General features: G+C 42.7%; 1 pseudogene; it reads right to left on the bottom strand.

Annotated features, from left to right (window-relative positions):
* The window catches only part of LOC129524817 (syncytin-2-like), a 297,355-nt pseudogene extending 280,823 nt beyond the window's left edge, over positions 1 to 16,532 (bottom strand).
* Positions 16,533 to 24,063: the final 7,531 nt, after the last annotated feature.

Consider the following 24,063-nt stretch of genomic DNA (forward strand, 5'->3'; position numbering starts at 1 on the left):
AAATTAGTTCAACTATTGTGGAAAACAGTGTGGCAATTCCTCAAAGACCTAGAACCAGAAATACCATTTGACCCAGCAATCTCATTACTGGGTTTATACCCAAGGGAATATAAATTGTTCTGTTATAAAGATACATGTACACATATGTGAATACTTGCAGCACTATTCACAATAGCAAAGACATGGAATCAACCCAAATGCCTGTTAATGATAGACTAAAGAAAACATGGTACATATACACCATGGAATACTATGCTGCCATAAAAAGGAATGAGATCATGTCTTTTTCACAGACATGAATGGAGCTGGAAGCCATTATCCTCAGCAAACAGAGGCAAGAAAATTAAGGCATATGGAACTTAATACCTACATGATGGGATGACAGATGCCGCAAACCACCATGGCACACATTTACCTATGCAACAAATCTGCACATCCTGCACATATATCCTGGAACTTAAAATAATTTTTTTTAATGATGAGATTTTCTGGTCTAGTCTGGACCCTCTTCTATGAGTCTGGTGCAAAAGATGCCTCCTTCTTACCTACTATTTATTACTGATCAGATGTAGTGCTTGACCAAGCACAATCTTTAAGACCCTGTGGCCTGGGCCCTGTTCAAGGCTCTACCTAACTTCTCTGCAGGATGCACTGCCACTCAGTGGCATTGTCATTTTTACTCTCTGCCCTTAGAGGTCTGGGACCTCTCTGGTGGCTGCATTCTCCCTGCAAGGTCAGCACAGGCAATCAGAAAGAGTCCTGCTCCTTTGGCCCATGGATCTCTCTCTGCCTGAAGTAGGAACCCAAAACAAGTCTCTCACTTGGGCAGTGACACTTTCTTTGTAACAGCCCCCAGGAAACAATAGATCAGGAGAAAACTGAATTTACCCAGTGTCTGCAGATCCCTGTATATGTTTTGAATGGAAGTCCAATTTACTAATTAAGTTACTCTGCTGTTACAGAGAGTTTTGCCCAAGGCTAGTTAGGAACAAATGCTTGTAACTTAGCATTTTTACTGGAGGGTTTTATTGGTCTGTCTTCCACTTCCCACTACTAAAACTTAGAGAAAAGAGGGAAGGAGAAGAGACAAAAGAGAAAGCAGGTAGTTAAATAGCACTTGAGGGAGGAGACTCCTGCTGACATCTGTCAGCCAAGTGTGCAGAAGGCTCTGCGTGAGGTCAGCACAGATGAGAGCACAGTACTCAGGCCATCCACCTGCTATGGGGGTCCCAATTGACTCATCTGAGCCATGGGGCCTCCCCAGCCCACTTTTTCTGCATTCCAGACCCGCTACCTATACAGAGAATTCCTACCCAGTACTTCAGCATTCATGCACACAAAGTGCTTAGCACAACCATCAGCACATATGAAATACCAAATGCAGACCTCTTTGGTTGTTCCGCAGAGTTTTATCACTTTATATTGTGTGCCCCTTTTATTTATTTATTTAATTTTTAGCAACAGGGTCTCACTCTGTCACCCAGGCTGGAGTGCAGTGGCCCAACCATGGCTCACTGCAGCCTTGAACTCCTGAGCTCAAGTGATCCTCTCACCTCGGCTTTCTGAAGTGCTAGGATTACAGGCGTGAGCCACTGTCCCCAGCCATGTGTCCCTGTTTACATTGAATATTTCATATACAATCAGACTCCTCACTTTAAAAAATAATAATTTGATAATACATGTCAGTAATTGATAGGAAGCTTAGAAGCAGCATCCTATTTGTTTAGGTCAAGGCAGATGGCACACAGAACTTACTTTATCATGTAATTTTCCTGTTTAGATAGGAGAGTCATTTCAAATTATATGCCTTGCCTTTGAAATACAAAGTGAGAATTGCAACAGAAGTAAAACAGTTTTTAAAACGGTATCAGAAAATAAAAGTTTACCAAAAAATGTACAAAGTATATTGCCCTGAAAAACACATAAAATTATGGTAACGAGAAAATCTTAACATTTAAGTAATTGACATAAAATCATATTTTAATGCTTTATCATTGAAATTTTGAGGCATACAAAATGAAAGAGAAAAACACAATGAAGAACCAAGAATCCATCATGTATTTTCAACATATAGTTATCAAAATGTGTTTTGATACCCTGGTTTTCTCAATTTCTTCACCCTCTATATATCTACTAATTTTTAAACATTTTTTACAAATTCTAGAAAGATATTATTTCATCTACAAATTCTTAAGCGTAAATCATTGAAGATTATGAACTCCTTTACTAAGTTAATTAAAATATCTTTAACACACATAAATATATCAATTATTTAATATCAAGTATAAAGTCAGTGCTCAAATGTTTCTAATTGTGTAAGAAAAGGTTGGCTTTTACAATTGGTGAATTTGAATTTAGATCTAAACAATGTACCCACTGTTATTTTATTTATTTATTTATTTATTTATTTTTGAGATGGAGTTTCACTCTTGTTGCCCAGGCTGGAGTGCAATGGCACAATCTCAGCTCACTGCAAACTCTGCCTCCCAGGTTCAAATGATTCTCATGCCTCAGTGTCCCAAGTAGCTGGGATTACAGGCGTGAGCCACCATGCCCAGCTAATTTTTGTATTTTTCGTAGAGACTAGGTTTCACCATGTTGGCCAGGCTGGTCTCGAACTCCTGACCTCAAGTGATCCACCCACCTCGGCCTCCCAAAGTGCTGGGATTACAGGCATGAGCCACCACACTTGGCCCAATGTACCCATTTTTAGTTGGAATATGTCATACATTTCTTATTTTTTACTCTATAAGTTCCTCTTTCCTCCTTTTATTTTCATTTGTTTGTTGAAGAAATTAGAATTCCCCACATTCTATATTTGTCATATTGCAATCAATTGCTGTTTAACACATTCCACTATCCCTATATTCCTGTAAAAACAGAAATAAATGTTGAGGCTTTATTAGAATCAGGTTCTGGTTTGGGAAAGGCAATTCACAGTTGCTGTGTGGTTTTTATTTTATCACTTTAGAAAGCACGTTCAGTCCTGTTGTTTCTCTGTGCTCCTAAAATTAATCCTTCAGTTCAAATATTGTCAGCCTTCTTTATCCATTAAACATTTCTTTCTTACCAACATTTTACCAAATCATGTTATTGTCCATTAATGATCATTAACTAGATATATTATTTTGTTAAAAGTAGTAAAAGCTGTCTATTTCTAACTCTGGCATTCCTTCTGCAATTATTAGCTGGCATTTACTAAATACATTTTTCCCTTATCAACTCTTCAGTGTCCCTAAAATTAAGTCTGTTCAGGAAGGACAGGATAAGTGTTTGGTGCTTTCTTCTTACATGTCTGTTTTTGTTTTGGTTTTTGGTTTTTTGGTTTTTTAAAATTTAACTTTTATTTTGAGTTCAGGGGTATACATGCAGGTTTGTTATATAGATAAACTTGTGTCATGAGGGTTTGTTGTACAGATTATTTCCTTGCCCAGGTATTAAGCCTAGTACCCATCAGTTATTTTTCCTCATCCTCTTCCTCCTCCCACCCTCTACACTATAATAGGCCCCAGTGTATGTTGTTCCACTCTAGATATTCATATGTTCTCATCATTCAGCTCCCACTTATAAGTGAGAATATGCAGTATTTGGTTTTCTGTTTCTGTATTAGTTTGCTAAGGGTAATGGCCTCTAGCTCCATCCATGTCCCTGTGAAGGATACGATCCCATTCTTTTTTATGGCTGCACAGTATTCCATGGTGTATATGTACCACATTTTCTTTATCCAGTCTGCCATAGGGCATTTAGGTTGAATCCATGTCTTTACTATGTGCATAGTGCTGCAATGAACATACACATCCATGTGTCTTTCTAATAGAACAATTTATATTCCTCTGGGTATATACCCAGTAATGAGATTGCTGGGTTGTGATCCTCTATCTGGGAAACCCCACAGTCTCAGCCAAAAAGTTCAGGAATAGTCTAATTTCCTCTCTTTCTATTTAGGTTCCCTTTATTTCTCTCTCTTGTCTGATTACTGTAATCAGGACTTCCAATACTATGTTGAAAAGGAGTGGTGAGAAAGGGCAGCCTCGTCTTGTGTCGGTTTTCAAGGAGAATTCTTCCAGCTTTTTGCCCATTAAGTATGATGTTAGCTGTGAGTCTGTCATAGATGGCTCTTGTTATTTTGAGGTATGTTCCTTCAATACCTAGTTTATTGAGAGTTTTTAACATGAAGGGGTGTTGAGTTTTATTGAAAGCCTTTTCTACATCTATTGAGATAATCATGTGGTTTTTGTCTATAGTTCTGTTTATGTGATGAATCACATTTATTGGTTTGCATATGTTGAACCAAGCTTGCATCCATGCATAAAACCTACTCCATCATGGTTGATAAGCTTTTGGATGTGCTGCTGGATTCAGTTTGCCAGTATTTTGTTGAGGATTTTTGCATTGATTTTCATCAAGAATATTGGCCTGAAGTTTTCTTTTTTGTTGTGTCTCTGCCAGGTTTTGGTATCAGGATGATGCTGGCCTCATACAATGAGTTAGGGAGGAGTTCCTCCTCCCAATTTTTTGGAGTAGTTTCAGTAGGAATAGCACCAGCTCTTTGTGCATCCAGTAGAGTTCAGCTATGAATCCATCTGGCCTTCTGCTTTTTTTTGGTTGGTAGGTTATTTATTACTGCCCCTATTTCAGAGATCATTATTTGTCGGTTTAAGGATTCAATTGCTTCCTGGTTTAGTCTTGAGAGGGTGTATGTGTCCAGGAATTTATCCATTTCTTTTAGATATTCTAGTTTATGTGCATATAGATGTTCATGATATTTTCTGATGGTTGTTTGTATTTCTGTGGGGTCAGTGATAATATCCCCCTTGTTGTTTCTGATTGTGTTCATTTGAATCTTCTTTATTCTTCTTTATTAGTCTAGCTAGTAGTCTATATATTTTATTAATTTTTTTTCAAAAAAACAGCTCCTGGAGTTGTTGATCTTTTGAATGGTTTTTCACATCTCAACCTCCTTCAGCTCAGCTCTGATTTAGTTATTCCTTGTCTTCTGCTAGCTTTGCGATTCATTTGTTCTTGGTTCTCTAGTTCTTTTAGTTATAATGTTAGGTTGTTAACTTGAGATCTTTCTAACTTTTTGATGTGGGCATTTAGTGGTATAAATTTCCGTATTAACCTGCCTTAGCTGCGTCCCGGAGATTATGGTATGTTATATCTTTCTTTTCATTAGTTTCAAAGGTCTTCTTGATTTATGCCTTAATTTCACTTTTTACCCAAAAGCCATTTATGACCAGGTTATTCAATTTCCATGTAGCTGTGTAGTTTTGAGTGAATTCCTTAGTCTGGATTTCTAATTTGATTGTACTGTGATCTGAGAGGTTGTTTGTTATGATTTCAGTTCTTTTGAATTTGCTGAAGAATGTTTTATTTCTGATTATGTCATCAGTTTTAAAGTATGTGCCATGTGGTGATGACAAGAATGTAAATTCTGTTGTTTTGGGGTGGAGAGTTCTGTAGATGTCTGTCAGATCTATTTGGTTCAATGCTGAGGTCAGTTCCTGAATATCTTTTTTAACTTCCTGTCTCAATGATCTGTCTAATGTTGTCAGTGGGGTGTTAACATCTCCCACTATTATTGTGTGGGAGTCTAAGTCTTTTTGAAGATCTCTAAGAACTTGCTTTATGAATCTGGGTGCTGTTGTGTTGGGTGAATATATATCTAGGATAGTTAGATATTCTTATTGAATTGAACCCTTTACCATTATACAATGCCCTTGTCTTTTTTGATCTTTGTTGGTTTAAAGTTTGTTTTGTCTGAAATTAGGATTGCAACCCCTGCTTTTTTCTGTTTTCCATTTGCTTCGTAGATTTTTCTCCATCTCTTTATATTGAGCCTATATGTGTCATTGCATGTGAGATGGGTCTCTTGAAGACAGCATACCAATGGGTCCTGGTTCTTTATCCAGATTGCCACTCTGTGTCTTTCAATTCAGTCATTTAGCCCATTTACTTTCAGGGTTAGTATTGATATGTGTGGATTTGATCTTGTCATCATGATATTAGCTAGTTATTTGAAGACTTGTTTATGTGGTTGCTTTATAGTGTCACTGGTCTGTGTACTTCAGTGTGTTTTTGTAGTGACTGGTAACAGTCTTTCCTTTCAATATTTAGTGCTTCCTTTAGTAGCTCTTGCAAGGCAGGTCTGGTGGTAATAAACTCCCTCAGCATTTTCTTGTCTGAAAAGGATCTTATTTCTCCTTTGCTTATGAAGCTTAGTTTGGCTAGATATGAAAGTCTGGGTTGGAAATTCTTTTCTTTAAGAATGTTTAATATTGGCCTCTAATCCTTTATGGCCTGTAGGGTTTCTGCTGAGAGGCCTACTGTTAGTCTGATGGGCCTTGCTTTGAGGTGGCCTGACCTTTCTCTCTGGCTGCCTTTAATATTTTTTATTTCCTTTTGACCTTGGAGAATCCAGTGATTATCTGTCTTGGGGATGATCTTCTTGTGAATTATCTTACTGGGGTTCTCTGCATTTCCTGAATTTAAATATTGGCCTGTCTAGCTAGTTTGGGGAAGTTCTCTTGGATGATACCCTGAAATATGTTTTCCAAGTTGGTTCCATTCTCCCCATCTCTTTCAGGAACACCAATGAGTAGTAGATTTGGTCTCTTTCCATAATCCCATATTTCTTGGAGGTTTTGTTCATTCCTTTTCATTCTTTTTTCTCTATTCTTATCTGACTGTCTCATCTTAGAAAGGCATCCTTCAAGCTCTGAGATTCTTTCCTCTGCTTAGTCTATTCTGCTATTAATACTTGCAATTGGATTAGGAAATTCTCGTAGTGTGTTTTTTAGCTCTACCAGGTTGGTTATGTTCTTTTCTATACTGGCTGTTTTGTCTGTCAGCTCCTGTATTGTTTTATAATGATTTTTCACTTCCTTGGATTGGGTTTTGATGTACTCCTGTAGTGCAATTATCTTTGTTCCTATCCATATTCAGAATTCCATTTCTGTTATTTCTGCCATCTCAGACCCAGTTCAGAACTCTTTCTGGAGAGATGATGTGGTCATTTGGAGGAAAGAAGGCACTCTGGCTTTTTGAGTTTTCAGGGTTCTTGCACTGATTCTTTCTCACCTTTGTGGGCTTATCTCCCTTCAATCTTTGAGGTTTCTGACCTTTTGGATGGGTTTTTTTTCCTTTTATAGTATTTAGTGACCTTGAGGGTTTGATTGTAGTATAAGGTGGATTCAGCTAACTGGCTTCATTTCTGGAAGACTTTAGGGGGCCAATGCTCAGCTCCCAACCCCTGGACAGCATCTTCTAACTCTGGAGGACTTATATTGGGCCCCAACTTTGTTCTCTGGCAGCAGAGAACACAAGGTTAGGAATCCACTGTGCTGTGGGGGCCAAGTTGCTCCCAGACCACTGGTCACTACACTCTGATGCATGGTGTCAGCCAAAGCATTTTGTAGTGAGATCCATCCTCCTAGCAGAAGAGTGCTAGTGGGTGGGAGATTGCCTGCCTCCCTGCAGGTGTTTACTACAGTGGGAGAGGCAACACAGCTGGGCAGGGGGGTGGGAGCAGTGGGGGTCCCTGCTGGCAACTGTGTGCATGGTCATGCTGGAGGTAGTGTTGGCTTGGGGGCAGGGCACTAGCAGGAGCAAGTCAGGGTACCTTATTTTTGCCTTGAAAGCAAGAGTGGTCACTCAGGGTAGGGAGGATCCACTGTTCTCTGCGTAGTGTTAGTGCAAGGGCAGGGTGCTGGCAGGGGTGTGGCTGGCTGGCTCTGTGCCTACAAAGGCTCCATCTGCAATAGCAATTAGTAGGGGGAAGGGAGGCAGACTGCACTCCCATGCATTGGTGGAGCAAGAAAAGCTAAACCTGCCCGCACAGATGCACCAGCAAAGCAATGTGGGGTGTTGTTGTGGGTCCCAGGGGAAGCTGTTGTAGTATGGCTGGTGCATGGCCATGGGGCCCCCCTGCTGGAGCAGGGTGCTAGTCAGGCATAGTCTGCCAACACAGACACTATTAGTGCAGGCTCCCAGAGCACCAGAGTCTGTCCTGCAAGCAGACATAGCCAGGCTGGGGCCTTGGGAGAGGCCAACAGACAAGGGGGTGCTCAGGTTGAAGTGGTCCCATCTGGTAGAAAAGGCTACCCTGCAGAGTTCAAGTCTGACAGTTCCCCTAGGGCTAAAGTCTCCTATGGAAGCAAGTCGGGCCTAGGAGGATGGCTGCCCCAGCCATGCTCCACTGTAGATGCTCTTACAACAAACCCTCAAGGATCTACATCAGCCAGCTTGCTGCCTCTGTCACTTCTCTAAGCAGCTCTCCTTGCCAACTCTAATGTCTGTGGTGGTCAAGGGGTCTCCTCCTGCCAGGGTTCCACAGGCCTGTGGCAAGAGCAGGTTGTTCCTTGACAGTTCAATTCACCCATTCCCCCAGAGCCCTTGGGGGCTAGGAATGAGTCCTGGTGCATGGTATCTCCATGCAGGGTTCCCAGCTACCTCACACTTCAGCCCAGCTTCTGTGTTTTTCCTCTGTGCACTTTCAGTGCCTTCTCTCTGCAGATCTGTTAGGAGCCTGCCAGTCATCTCTGTCTCTTCCATGGGAGCAGTTCCATCTGGCTTCGTCTAGTCAGCCATCTTGCCCTCCCCATGTCTGTTTTTGAATAAGGACATATTTGATGCTGTTAATACTTTGCAATTATTAACATTTCAGTGCTCAAATTGTCTCCCATGTGGGAAAAGAGAGCATCTTTCAGTTGGCTCTTTTGCCCTTTGGACATGACACAAATGTCATGATAGGTTGTTGTAAGTTATAACAAGGTTTTTCTGTCTTATCTTCCTTATTTCCTGCCCAAGACGCAAACCCAGCCATTATCCAAAACTTCCTGGCTAGTTTTAGTGAGGCATTATTCTTAGAACCTACCATCTGAAGGAAAGGCATACTCATTCTGAGTTGATTGAACAATGTCTCCCAGAGCTGTCCAACAGAATGTTCTGCAATGATGAAAATATTCTATAGCTGTACTGTCCAAGATCATAGTCACTAGCCATGTGTGGTACTAGAGCTCTTGAAATATGGTTAGTGAGACTTATCCAAATTTTTCATTTTATCACATTTACCTTTAATTATTTTAAATATAAATAGCCATGTGTGACTAGTGGATACCTTATTGGGCAGTTCAGATCTACACCTTGGGGATGGTGTTTAAAAGTGCCACTGAATTTCTCTGACACTTTTCCTATGAAGAGTTAAGGTCTATTCTTCCCCTCTTCCATTGATCTAGGTGGGCCTGTGACTGCTTCTACAATCACAGAAAGGTAAAATGGATGTAATGTAATTTACAAGTCTAGGTCATAAAAGTCCTTTTGGCTTCTGACTAGCTGTTTTGAAACCTTCACTCTCCTTATGCCCCCTCTGAGAACGCTCAAGAGCTAATTGCCAAGCTGGAAGCCCAGCTACACTGAGCTGCCATACTGGAGAGATGACGTGAAGGCACTTCAGTTGACATGTCATGTCCACCTCATCCTCAGCAAGTCACTGGGTTTGTGAGTAAAGCCTATTTAGATCCTCCAGACCAGCCCTTTGGCCAGATGAGTGATTCAGATGAGAGCAAGAATGTAAGAATCATACAGCCCAAATTCCTGACCCACAGAATGTATAACAATAGCAAAATAGTTGTTCTTTTATACCACTAAGTTTGATACACTGCCTAGATTAATAACAAGCACTTGGTTAAATATATTATGGTATAAACCAGTCAGACTATTTGACAACCAATAAAACAGTCCTTATGGAAAGTAATTATATAGAAAATTATTATTAATAATATTATTAAAATATATATGTGAATTGATGATAACTATTGAAAACACATAGAGGAAAAGACAATTGAAGGAAATGCATCAAAATATTAACATATATTATGTCAAAGTGGTAGGAACAGTAATTTTTCTTTCTTTATTTTCTAAGTTTTCCATATATGGCACATATTTTACAATGAAAAGAATAAATAGCTTAATACACAATTTCTTAAGTGACAGAAGAGAAAGGAAAATTTCTGCTTACCAGTTGCCTGAGATACCTTCCTACCCAAAAGCCCTCCATCACTAGGCAAAAGTGGTGGTCAAAGCTTTGCTCATCCACCTTCTACCACCCTCTGTCTGGTGCCTGGAGACTCAATCTTCCTCTGTGGTCCCCCATCCACCCTAAAAATGGATAAAAAGAGACCTGGGCACTCTTGCCATATGAATGTAGGGATTTCTAAAGGGCAGCTTCCTACTTGTTTCTCTCTTCTTCCAGGCTGCCCCAAAGAAATGCAGGGCTCCCCATTGTAGTGTTAATTACCTTGAAACATGACCTTATAGGTATCACCAGCAGCTAGAATCCAGAGGTGAATGTAGGTTTTACGAGGCTCATCCAAAGCTTTTAGAATTTGAAGGGGAGCCTCTTTTAGAAATCCAAATAGCACATTTACCCACAGAATCCCAAAGGCACCAACTCCCAGGATGGGGGAAAAAAGGGATGTTCTGACCTCCTGCTGCACCAGCAACTGTGCTGTGCAGGACTCCTTGAATATTCCAGAGCAAATGCAGGATCCATGTAGCCTCGCTCCCCTCAATTTCTCAACAGCACTTCCCCTCACTAGGCTCTCTGATGGTGTTGCTCAGTGTCCCAGTGAAAGACTGCAGAGCCTTGGGCAGTGGACAGTGGACAGTGAGGGTGGCTGCCTCTCAGAGGGGTGCCAGTGGCATTCTCAAGGGCCACACTCTCACCTGCTCACTTATGGAGTGTGGGGCTCCCGAGTTCTCCACGGGAGAGCTTGCTCTTTCTGTGCGTATTTCTTGCTTTAGGTCATCTGATGAAAACTTGTCTCCCTCCTTATTTAGAAGAGCCTGTTAGGGCTCAAACTCATGACAATAAATATTAATCAAAATTTCCAAACCAAAGGTGCAAGTATAGTTTTCTGTTTAAGTATACATTTCCTTCTCCTTTTATTTGATAGTTGGTCTACAGATTCTTTTTTCTTAATGAACAGACCAAGAGAAGAATCTTCAAGTGGACTTCAGGGGGATCCTACTCCATGTACTTTCACAAGAGATCTAGTCCCTTCCTTGCATCCAAGGCCTCTCCAGCATCTGAACAAGGAAATAACATTGGGACTGCTATCTGCTGAAGTCTCTGCTGCAGCAAATGGTACTGTGACCACGAGTGGGAGGGGCATACTCTACAATCTCCTCCGAAAATGTGAGCATTCTCAAAAGCACCCTTCATGCCATTTGGTATAAATGAAGAGAAAGGAAGAATATCGATCACACAGTGCTCAAAATTTCCTGGAAGCTGTTACTTCACGCTTATTACATAGTCACTATATGACCTTTTATTAATTGTTTGCAGGCCATTTCTCCAACTAAATTTTAAGCTCTGGTGGTAAAGGGGCAGGGTCCTGCCATTTTATTTTTACACCCTGCATCCTTGCAAAATTCCAGGCTCATAAAAGGAGCTTACTAAAGCTTGCCAGAATATTTGAAATAACTAACATAACTAACTTCATAATTAACCACAAATTCATATTAATCATGCTAAATGAGGGAAGATGGCATTGAGCCATGTTGACAGCTAGCCTACACAGAGCATCACTGTGTGACACAGAGTTTCTGTGGGGACTCCAAGGAGGAGGCTGGGAGCTCTGAAAACCCCTTTCAGAGGCAGAATACTTGAAGGAGGAAAATATGTTTAAATAGGGCAAAGGGAGATTGTCAAGAGAAGATAATACCCCATTTTTAAAAGCCCTGTCCTAAACCACTCAGGCTGCCCAAGAATGGAGCAGGGCATCTCACAAAGCCACAGCTGTCCTTGCTGAGCAGATGAAAGCTGAGTCTGAAGGATCATCTGCAGGAAGAGCTGTGAGTCCTCTACGGCCGTGTCTAAATTTAGGTGTCCCTGACTCAAAGTGGCAAGCCCAACATACCCCGCACACCATCCCCTCCTTGGAATAAAGAACAACAGGAGACCCCGCCCCAGGAAAAGTATACATGATGGTGCAAGTATAAATTGGCCACTTGGCTCACCTCAGGGAGCGTCCTTCCCAGGCCCCTTCCACATCTCTCTGTGGTTCGGTTTCCAAAGAGTCTGGCTTAAGCACTGCCCTCCCTGCTACCCTCCTGCCTCACTTCTAGAAACAGTTCCTGAATAGAAAAACATTCCAGTTTCTACCTAAGGTACCAGACATGTGAATATATTAGTTTTCAATTGCTACCTAACAAGTTGCCACAAACTAAGTGTCTTAAAACATTTACGTATTATCTCATGGTTTCATGAGTTAGAAGTCCAGGCAAGTGGAGCTGAGCTGCTTAGGGCCTCACAAAGCTAACATCATGGTGTTAGCTGGGGCATCAGTCTCATGTGGAGCTCAGAGTGTTCCCAGACTCATTCAGATTGATGACAGAATTTTGATCCTTGCAGTTGTAGAACTGAGGCCACATCTTCTGGCTGGATGTCAGTTGGGGGCTGCTTTCAGCTCCCAAAGGCCACCCTAAGGTCCTATCCACGTGGCCCCCTCCACTGAAAGTTCTAGTGCCTGCTCTGTTTCTGTCCCTTTTAAGGACTCACCTAATCAGGCCAGGCCCACCATGGATAATAGAATAATCTTCCTTTCCCCATAAAGACGAGCATAATCACCAGGAGTGATATTCATCATATTCACAGGTCGTGCCTATCCTTAAGGGGAGAGAGATGATACAGGGTATCTATATCAAGGAGCAGGAATCTTGGGGACCATCTTAGAATTCTACTGCCACAGTGAGTACAGTATATCTAAAATGTACTTTGCGTTTTATCTTCCTTAAACACTTTCTTATATATTGGCCCATGTTAGCAAGTTAAGTTAAAAAAAAAAAAAGTTAAGTAAAAACTATAAATAGCACTTAAAGGAGAAGGAAAGAGGCAGAGGTCCAGAACTCCAGTTTGCCATTTGCTCCCTCCTCCCCATATCAGCCAACCTCAGTTGTTTGCAGTAGAGAAATGCACATGCCTGAGATCCCGCTGACCAAAATATCACCCAGCACTTCTGTTTATTATTCACTGGGCATTGTTGAATTACACTGGTCATTTCACCCATTAAATGATGTGCTAAATCTGGAGCATGGGGAGAAAACAGGGAAGCCCTGGGGGAAGATTGCTTTGGGATGGGCTGACCTGGCCCCCCTTGGCTGCACGTCTGGGTTCAGGCCATCCTCCCATCTCCCCTCCCAAACCCTGCAGAGAGTATCTGCACTTCAGGTTAGTGCTGGCAGCTCTAGAATTTCCTGTACATGGGAATATACAGGATTCACCCCCTCTGTCTAAGGGTTCTTCCACTGAGTGTGAAGTTGTGTGATCCTCTCTGTTGTTGCCTGTTCTCAAGATTCATTCCCTTTATTACCTGAGTAATGTGATTGTACCACAGTTTGTTTTCATTGTCTCATAGATGGATACCTGAGATATTTCCAAGTTGTGCCTATCATGAATAAAGCTGCTGTGAATATTCTAGTATAGGACAAAAGGATGAAAAGAAGTTTGAAGTCTGTCTTCTGTCTTTTAATCTTATTTATAATTTTTAAATAAAAGGTTTCTAATTTCAATGGAGTCATTTCTTAGAGTAAGTTTCATGATTTTTTTAATTTTAAGAAATCCTTTGTATTCTAAGATTATAAACAGCATCTCTTACACTTTTTTCTAACCCATCATAATTTTGTTTTTAATAGCTAGTATCTGAAATTCATTTTTGAGATGGCTTGAGTTGAGGATCTTAGCGTTTCCTGCAGACATACAGCCAAGACCTCAACTACATGTATTGAGGAGTCTGTTATCTCCCGACTTTGCATTCTTTTTTCCCTTCTATGAACTCTCCCTCAACCATCTGCCTCCATGGTTCCAATAACCAAGTAAGCATTGATAATGCCAAAGTCTTTCTCTAGCCAAGGATGGCAACTCCACGGACTCCTCTTTTTCACCTACGCATGTTCCTGTCATTCAATCTAAGGGCAAATATTTCTAAATATGCACAAAATCTAACCACAGCTTACCAGCTATACCACTTTCACTGTGTCAAAGTCACCATGACCCATAATTTGGACTCCTGCCTTAGCCTCCTGACTGGTTTCCCTGCTTATCACCCCAGCAAATTAGAATAATCCTGTTAAAACTTACATCAGATCATGTCATCCTTTGCCATAAACTCTCCAAACATTCCCATCTCCAGTAAAAAGCAACCGTCTTAAAGCAGCCTCAAAGGCCCTACCTGACCTAGGTGCCCCCTGCCCATTCTGTCCCCTTTACTTCCACTCTCCCACTTGCTGACCCCATCCCAGACCCATTAACTGCTCCTGAGAACACCAGGTGTTCTTCCTATGGGCTTTGCAGTGGTTACTCCTGATACCTGAAATGCTTTTCCCTCCAACACCTGTGTGGCTCACTTGATTACCTCCTTCTGAACTTGGCTCAAATCTCACCATCTCAGGAAGCCTTGCATTGCCCACCCTGTTTAAACTGAAACCTGTGCTTTTCCCTACTCCCATCCCAATCCCCATGTACTGCTCTTGTTACCAGCTCCATAGCATTTGTTACCGGCTAATCTACGACATCACTTATTTACTATATTTCTTTTTTTATTTCCTCCCCTCCAAATGGAATATAAGCTCTATAAAGGCAGGGATTTTTACCTTTTTGTGATTGATTCTACTACCACAGACTGGTCCTTAGCACATCCCAGATATTCAATAATGTGTTAAACAACGAGTAAATGAACTTCCTTCTGAATATTACCCAGATCTTCCACAGGTACCTCACACTATTAACACTGAACTTACCGTATTTTTGCCCAAACTACCCACATCCACCTTACCCACACAAGATTACTAGAATAGGCCTGGTCTCATTACAGTTACCTATGTCACCTTCCTCTACTATGACCTCCTTGCCATCTCACTGTCAGCTCCTGAAGACCAGGAGCTCATTGCCTCATCTTTGCTTGGTTCACTGCAGTTTCCCACAAGCCTCTTTGCCTCTGTTCTGGCTCCCATTTAATTCTTGCTCCTCATGCAGCCACCAGCATGTTGCTAAAATCTACATATAATCTTGTCCTTTGTTTGCTTACAATTCTTTCACGACTCCCCTTACTTTCAGGATAATGAACAAATGCCCCATCATGGTATTGTTACCAGTGGTGAATCTGTACGGGTCTTCAGCAAACTTGATACTTGCCTCCTTGGAGGAAAGAATTTGGCTGAGGGGCACAAGTAGGATTAAGTCAGAGGGAGAGACCAAGGCAAGTTTCAGGGCAGGAGTGAGAGTTTATTAAAATGTTTTAGAGCAGGAGCAAAAGGAAGCAAAGTACACTTGGAAGAGGGCCAAGCAGGCAACTTAAGAGGTCCAAGTGTCTAGTTCAGCCCTTGACTTGGGGTTTTATACATTGACATGGCTCTGGGGTTTTCTTTTCTCCTCCATTGAATCTTCCCTTGGGGCAGGCTGTTGCTCAACTACTGCATGTGCAATGTCGGTCAGCATTTGGGAGGGTGACCACATGTACAGTGCATTTACTAAGATTGGGCACATGCTCTCTGGGGGCAAACACCCCCAGGGGAACATCATATATCAGTCATTTTGCTTCTTAGTTCACATGCTTCGGCCCACTTGCCCAGCTTCTGAGATCTTATTGGGAAGTTGCTGATGACCAGCTCTAGGTGTTTTCTATCTACTGGGAGACTGTCTTACCCTGGAGCCAGCTGCAACCAATTATCATTTCAGAGAGACAGTTTAAAAAAACCACCTGACATCACGTGATGGTCGCCTGACATTCCTGGGGTGGGGGGTCCTCCCCTGCCTTCCTCACATCTGCCTAACTACCTACTCTAACATTCCTGCCCCCAAGAGTCCAAGACCCAATTCTTTGGGAAAATGGACAAAGGTCAGTCTTCTGTAACTGCTTCCTGCTGTCAGAGGGGTGGTAGTCGTTGTTCTGTGGGTCTTGGCCTCTTGCTAGCTGTCAAGGCAGGGTGACTGTGTGGGTGAATCTGTTGGTGAAAATGGTATCCAGCCAGGTCAAAAGGAGACAGGGGCAGGATTTTACCTCTCTCGTATTCCACTGATGGGCAGTCTAGGGCTTCTCTGTGGAAGGGTGACTCTTGAATACTGAGAGAGCGGTATCCCTCACTGAGGATCATCTGGAGCTTGATGGCCTGAAGACAAGAGGAGACAAATTGGGTATTAGATTTAGAAGACATGGACCAAAAAGGAGCAAAAGTAGGAGACTAACAAGTGGGCCTAAAAATGGAAGAACCCAGAAGAATCATTACCAGGTTCCATCCCAATCTAACCAACCCTGAGAGGCTCATTCTCGTAAACAGGAAGGTCAATTTATGAGTTGTCTGATGTTGTCTTGTACTTTTCCCAATTGACTGACCCCAAAGCAACATTTTTCATCTAAGGCTAAACAAATTCCTCCCTGTTCTGCCATTAACATATCTAGCTCTCGGCAATTTTGGAGGACTACAGCTGCTAAAAAGTCCATTTGTTCTTGCATGGCTGTTGAGGTTTTAACCATGGTATAATATTGTTGGCTACTTCCACTGAGAGTTGGCTATAGGTCAAGGCTTGTGTGACTCCAACAATTCTGGTGTATCAGCTATAATGCTAAGTCCCGTGAGAAGGGGACTTAATTTCATAGCCCTCTTCATCTTGGGCAAGATGTAATGCCCATAGATTGGTACTGGAAGAGAGAGATTGCCAGGGGCTATGAAGATGTCCAGGGATACATAGCCTATGGTACAAGTTCCAGTCCAATTAGTGGGGAGGCATTGGTGAACTAACTGGTCACAAATATAGTGACTCCTCACGTTTTAAGACAAGTAAAGATGTCAAAATGAAATAAAATTCTGACTCTTTCCAGCATAGGTAAGGGTCATAGCTAACTCCATATGTCCCCAGGTTTTACATAGACTTTAATGGCTTTAAAGTAGGCAAGCTGTGCAGTTATTAAGAGTCACAGTAGCAGTTTATGACCTTAAAGTATTTAGTAGCCCTAATAACCTTTAAAATCATACAGCATTTCTTTCATAAATTCCCTTTCACAAATCTTCTCATGACTTATACAGACCATCTACAACATGCTCGGACTTTCTGACTTGTCCTAAACATCCCTCTTTTTTAAACCAGTCATTTTGCTTTTGGACAAGAATTTGCCATGCAAGATCCTTTCTCATATAAAATTTCTTTTCTTTACAACTTTCCTTACCAAAAATACCTCTACTTTCATAACCTTTGAATTAGACAAAAGCCATTTTCCTACTGTTAGGAAGTTATGGTTTGTACTACATGTTGCTGTGTGAGTCCTGTGAAGGGGGAGCAGGTGGGGAGGTTATCTATATACTGTAGAAGTTATCATCCCTCAAGAGATTGCTCAATTAGATTTCTTGCTAGGGCTTTTCTGAATAAGAGTGGGCTATTTCTATACCCCTGAAGTAGGACTGTCCAGATTGAAGTTATTGGTTAAAGATTTAGGTAGCTTTCCCAGAAGAAATAGGGTTATTAGCAGGAAAGATGAATTCAGAGGTTGGGCAAATATTAAGCAGGCACCCAGCTTGAAAAGTATATTTTTGCCAAAAGGGGTTGGGCGTATTTAGACATTAACAGGGACTGCTGTGAGAATGGTAATTGATCCCTTTAGTAATATAAAGGGATGTAAATCTTTTTTCTTTGGAGGGAGGGCATGCCATTTGCCCCTATTACCCAACAGTATTTGAAAGAGTTGCTCAGAGAAGATTAGCACTAAGTAGGCAGCTCTTGAACACAAAAGGGAAATTTATAATTTTATTTGTAGCCTCTAGAGTTGCCCTTGGATTTGTTCCTTTTGATCAGAATGGAGACCCCCTTCAACTCAAGGCCTTTATTGGATTGAAGTCTGGCCTGTGGGCATTTCTGACTCTCAGGACAGTCCTTTTTCCAGTGGCTGAGCTTGTGGTAGAGGGGACAGGCCTTGTGGAGCTTTTTTCCACTTAGCCCATTGAGGCATTTTACCTTCCAGTGGCCTGGTTTTCTGCATCAATGGCAGTTCTCTGGAGTAGTGTCCTAAGGGCAACCTGGAGGGACCTGGAGAGCTTGTAAAGCAGCCAATAGTTGAACCTCACTTTTGTCCCTACATTTCTCCTTCTCCTTAACCCTGTCCTCCTTATTCTGCTCTTGGTTATAAAAGACTCAGGATGCTAACTTGAGGATTTCCTGCATATGGGCTCTGGGTTCTAAGGCTGACTTTTGTAATTTTCTCCCAATTCATTTTTAGGCTAAACAGTATTACAAAGGAACACCAGTTTTTTATGTTAAGCTTGTGTGGCTGGGGAGCAGTGTCAAGCTTTTCCCAGTTTTTGAGGATGCATCAAGGGGTGTGTCCTATGGTATGGAGACACAATTACCTATCTGTGAAGAGCGAACAGAGGAGACAAGAGGGAAAGAAGGTGTCCCCTCTAGTTTCCCTACTATCTTTTTCCTGGACTTATGGCAGACCAGAGTGAACAGGGTATCCCCATTCATCCTAGGGGTTCCAGATGAACCACTGCTTATCAGGTACCCCTAACCTTGGTCCCACCTTGTTTTAAGGAGGTGTGATTAGCCATTTTTGAAGAGAGAACAGAGAGAAAAGAGAAGAAGGCGGCATCCCCCCCCCTTGTTCCCTTAATTCTGTGCCTATCACAAACTGGAGTGAACACAGTGCCCCCCATTCATCTTAGGGGTTCTTGAATGGACTGGTGCTTACCAGGTACCCCTAACCCTGGTCCCATCCCATTTCTGGGACCAACCTTCATCTGTATTCTAGCAGTAATCTGTTTTGCACCTATAGCCTGGGACTAGCCTTCATCTCTGCTCTATAGGTACTCTGGTCTCTTGCACCTGTGGCCTTGGGGTAGCCTATATCCTTGTCTCCAGGACCTTATAGTGACTCTTATTCAGAGCATTCTAGCAATAAAATGATCATCTCTTTTCTCATATTCCCATTTCCCATGTTCTTTAAGTAGATGAGAAGCCTGTTTTTCAGCCAACTGCCACAAGGGGGCTGGACGGCCCCCCCTTCAAATATAATCTTGAAGGTCCTGATGCATATTGAGAAAGATGTAGAAGTGATAAGAGAAGAGGAGGAAAATTTTTAATTGGGGTTCCTTGTCTTCTGGGATAACATGCAGAACAAATGCTTAAACAGATAGAACAATCCCTCTGCTACCAGAGGAAGCAGGAGGAAGCCAGAGGGATGCTCATGGAAAGACTCTATATGCTCGCAAAAACAGCAGCCCTTAGATTTGGAGGGCAATGTTTATTTGCCTTCTCGACATAAAAGAGGAACCTCTGGAGAACTTGTAGCCTGGGATAAGGGCTCACAGATGACAAAGGAAGAATTTTCCTTCCTTCAAAAAGGTGACAACTCAAAAAAGCGGATAGGTGGTGTCCTTAAAGGGCCATAAAGTGAAGTCCTATGCAGGTAGACAAATAGCTTCAAAAACCACCAAAAAACTTGACCCTGGAGTATAACAGGGACAAAAAGCATGTGGTAAGTCACAAGGAGCTGGCAGAGCCAGGGTTCCAATTAGTGTCTGTCCTGACAATGAGCCAACAGACAGGGGAAGGGCTGAAGGTCATCTGAGCTGGAAGAGTAAAACCAAGTATAAATCCCATGGGATATCCACAATGGAGCCCATGTCTTGGTTGCCAGGGAAACCCAGCAAGAGCCATGGGCACAGGAACAACAAATGGAGTGTGTGTTAAGGTAGAGAAGGAAGTCGCACAGCATGCAAAGTGAAAGCAGAGAAAAGGCAGACTTGCTCCCAATGCAGATGGTCCAGCAGGTGTGCAAGGCCATTTCAGAATACACACAGAGAAAACAGGAGAATAGGCAGTGCAGCTTTTTGGGAAAGAGCCTGTTTTAGTTGAAGAATCAGAGGAAACCCCAGACATTACATGGCCTTAGGCTTTAGCCCTACCACTCTCGTAAGCCTCCTGTCCAGGAGGGCCATTAGTGTCTCTGGTCTACTCAGTGCAGACTCTAAGGTCCTTCCCACCCCTGCAAGCCTTTCAGAGTGAGCTGAGAGATCAGCTGTGGGAAGCAGAGCTATTGCAGCTAAGAGGAAATGTTCTGGGAGTGGTCAGTAAGCAAGAGAGTAAAAGGGGTGAAGGAAACCACATACAGGGGTTGAATGCCTCCAGATAAAGAAGGCAAGGTGTAGAGACATCTTACCTCTTGAGAATGTATCCAAGTCATGGCAACAAAATATGTTACCAGCAATCAACCCATACAGATCTGCAGCAGATTTGATCCTTGCCTTCTCAGAGGAAAGAATTTGGCTGAGGAGTGAAGTAGGTTTAAGGCACAGGGAGAGACTGAGACAAGTTTAAGAGTAGGAGTGAGAGTTTATTAAAATGTTCTAGAGCAGGAGCAAAAGGAAGCAAATTACCTTTGGAAGAGGGCCAAGCAGGCAACTTGAGGGATCCAAGTACCCCATTTAGCCACTGACTTTGGGATTTGTAAATTGGCATGGTTCTGGGGTTTTCTTTTCCCTTCCCTTGATTCTTCCCTTGGAGCAGGCTGTTGCTCAAATGCCTCATAAGCAATGTCAGTCAGCATTTGGGAGGGTGGCCACATGCATAGTGCATTTACTGATGTTGTGCGCATGCTTTCTAGGGCCAACTTCCCTTTACTGGTCAAACGCCCCTGGAGGAAGGTCAGACATCAGCCATTTTGCTTCTCAGTGCACATGCTTGAGCCTGCTTGCCCAACTTCTGAGATCTTATCAGGAAGCTTCTGATCAGCAGCTCCAGGTGTTTTCTATCTATTGGGAGGCTATTGTCCCCAGGTGCCAGCTGTGACCAATTATCATATCAGAGACACAGTTTAACAACTGCCTGACCATTGCCTGATGGTCATCAGACATTCCTGCGAGTGGGGTTGGGGGGCCTCTCCTGCCATGCTCATGTCTGCCTAATTACCTGCTCTAACAGTATATAAGTTTGTCCATGATCTGTCCTGGCTGAGCTCTGCAGCTGTACCTCCCAGCCCAGATTCACTGATCAACTACACATAACTGTTTGCCAGGGGTCCCACTGTATATTCATCCATTTTGCATTGCTATAAAGAAATACCTGAGACTGGGTAATTTATAAAGAAAATAGATTTGTTTGGCTGCAGGCTGTACAAGGATGGCACCAACATCTGCCTGGCTTCTGATGAGGCCTCAGAAAGCTTACAGTTATGGTGGAAGGTGAACTGGGAGCAGACATGTCACATGGTAAGAACAGGAGCAAGAGAGAAGGAAGCAAGAGAGAGGAGAGGAGGTACCATGATCTTTTAAAGAACCAGCTCTCACGTGAACTGATAGAGTGAAAACTCACTCATTATCACAAGGACAGCACCAAGCCATTCATGAAGAATCTGCCCCCATGACCCAAACATCTCCCACCAGTCCCCACCTCCAACATTGGGGAACACATTTCAATATGAGATTTGGAGGGGACTGTATTAGTCTGTTTTCATGCTGCTGATAAAGACATACCCAAGTGTTGGGAACAAGCCCCCCAAAATCTGGCCATAAACTGGCCCAAAAACTGGCCATAAACAAAATCTCTGCAGCACTGTAACATGTTCATAACTGCCCTAACGCCCAAGCTGGAAGATTGTGGGTTTACATGAATGAGGGCAAAGAACACCTGGTGCACCCAGGGCGGAAAACTGCTTAAAGGCATTCTTAAGCCACAAACAATAGCATGAGCGATCTGTGCCTTAAGGACATGCTCCTGCTGCAGGTAACTAGCCCAACCTATTCCTTTAATTTGGCCCATCTCTTCATTTCCCATAAGGGATACTTTTAGTTAATTTAATATCTATAGAAACAATGCTAATGACTGGTTTGCTGTTAATAAACACATGGGTAAATCTCTGTTCAGGGTTCTCAGCTCTGAAGGCTGTGAGACTCCTGATTTCCCACTTCACACCTCTATATTTCTGTGTGTGTGTCTTTAATTACTCTAGCGCAGCTGGGTTAGGGTCTCCCCAACTAAGCTGGTCTCGGCACCCAAGACTGGGAAGAAAAAGAGGTTTAATTGGACTTACAGTTCCACATGGCTGGGGAGGCCTCAGAATCATGGCTAGAGGCAAAAGTACTTCTTACATGGTGGCAGCAAGAGAATATGAGGAAGAAGCAAAAGCAGGAACCCCTGATAAACCCATAAGGTCTCATGAGACTTATTCACTATCATGAAAATAGCATGGGAAAGACCAGCCCCCATGATTCAATTACCTCCCCCAAGGTCCCTCCCACAACATGTGGGAATCCTGGGAGATACAATTCAAGTTGAGATTTGAATGGGGACACAGCCAAACCATATCATTCTGCCCCTGGCCCCTCCCAAATCTCATGTCCTCACATTTCAAAACCAATCATGCCTTCCCAACAGTCCCCCAAAGTCTTAACTCATTTCGGCATTAACCCAAAAGTCCACAGTCCAAAGTCTCATCTGAGACAAGGCAAGTCCCTTCTGCCTATGAGCCTGTACAGTCAAAAACAAGCTAGTTACTTCCTAGATACAATGGGGGTACAGGTATTGGGTAAATATGGCCATTCAAAATGGGATAAATTGGCCAAAACAAAGGGGTTACAGGGCCCATGCAAGTCCAAAATCCAGCAGGACAGTCAAATTTTAAAGCTCCAAAATGATCTCCTTTGACTCTAGGTCTCACATCCAGGTCATGCAGATGCAAGAGGTAGGTTCCCTTGGTCTTGGGCAGCTCCGACCCTGTAGCTTTGCAAGGTACATGCTCCCTCCTGGCTGCTTTCAGGGGCTGGCATTGAGTGTCTGTGGCTTTTCCAGATGCATGGTGCAAGCTGTCAGTGAATCTACCATTCTGGAGTCTGGAGGACAGTGGCCCTTTTCTCACAGCTCCACTAGGCAGTGCCCCAGTAGGGACTCTGTGTGGGAGCTCTGACCCCACATTTTCCTTCCATATTGCCCTAGCAGAGGTTCTCCATGAGGGCCCCACCCCTGCAGCAAACTATTGCCTGGGCACCCAGGCATTTCTATACATCTTCTGAAATCTAGGTGGAGGTTCCCAAACCTCAATTCTTGACCTGTGCACCCACAGGCTCAACACCATGTGGAAGCTGTCAAGGCTTGGGACTTCCACCCTCTGAAGCCACAGCCCAAGCTCTACATTGGCCCCTTTCAGTCATGGCCAGAGCAGCTGGGACACAGGGCACCAAGTCCCTAGGCTGCACACAGCACGAGGACCCTGGGCCCGGCCCACAAAACAACTTCTTCCTACTGGGCGTCTGGGCCTGTGATGGGAGGGGCTGCCATGAAGGTTATTGACATGGCCTGGAGACATTTTCCCCATGGTCTTGGGGTTAACATTAGGCACCTTGATACTTATACAAATTTCTGCTCACGTCTTGAATTTCTCCTTAAAAAATGGGTTTACAGAGGCCTCAGAAATAACACCACACATCCACAACCATCTGATCTTTGACAAACCTGACAAAAACAAGCAACGGGGAAAGGATTGCCTATTTAATAAATGGAGTTGGGAAAACTAGCTAGCCATATGGTGAAAACTGAAAGTGGACCCCTTCCTTACACCTTATACAAAAATTAACTCAAAATGGATTAAAAACTTAAACATAAGACCTAAAACCATAAAAACCCTAGAAGAAAACCTAGGCAATACCATTCAGGACATAGGCATGGGCAAAGAATTCATGCCTAAAACACCAAAAGCAATGGCAACAAAAGCCAAAATTGACAAATGGAATCTAATTAAACTCAAGAACTTCTGCACAGCAAAAGAAACTATCATCAGAGTGAACAGGCAACCTACAGAATGGGAGAAAATTTTTGCAATCTATCCATCTGACAAAGGGCTAATATCCAGAATCTACAAGGAACTTAAACAAATTTAAAGAAAAAAAAAACAACCCCATCAAAAAGTGGGCAAAGGATATGAACAGACACTTCTCAAAAGAAGACATTTATGCAGCCAACAAACATGAAAAAAAGCTCATCATCACTGGTCATTAGAGAAATGCAAATCAAAACCACAATGA

The sequence above is a fragment of the Gorilla gorilla genome, chromosome 8 (genome assembly GCF_029281585.2).
Source record: "Gorilla gorilla gorilla isolate KB3781 chromosome 8, NHGRI_mGorGor1-v2.1_pri, whole genome shotgun sequence".
In the NCBI taxonomy this organism is placed as follows: domain Eukaryota; kingdom Metazoa; phylum Chordata; class Mammalia; order Primates; family Hominidae; genus Gorilla; species Gorilla gorilla.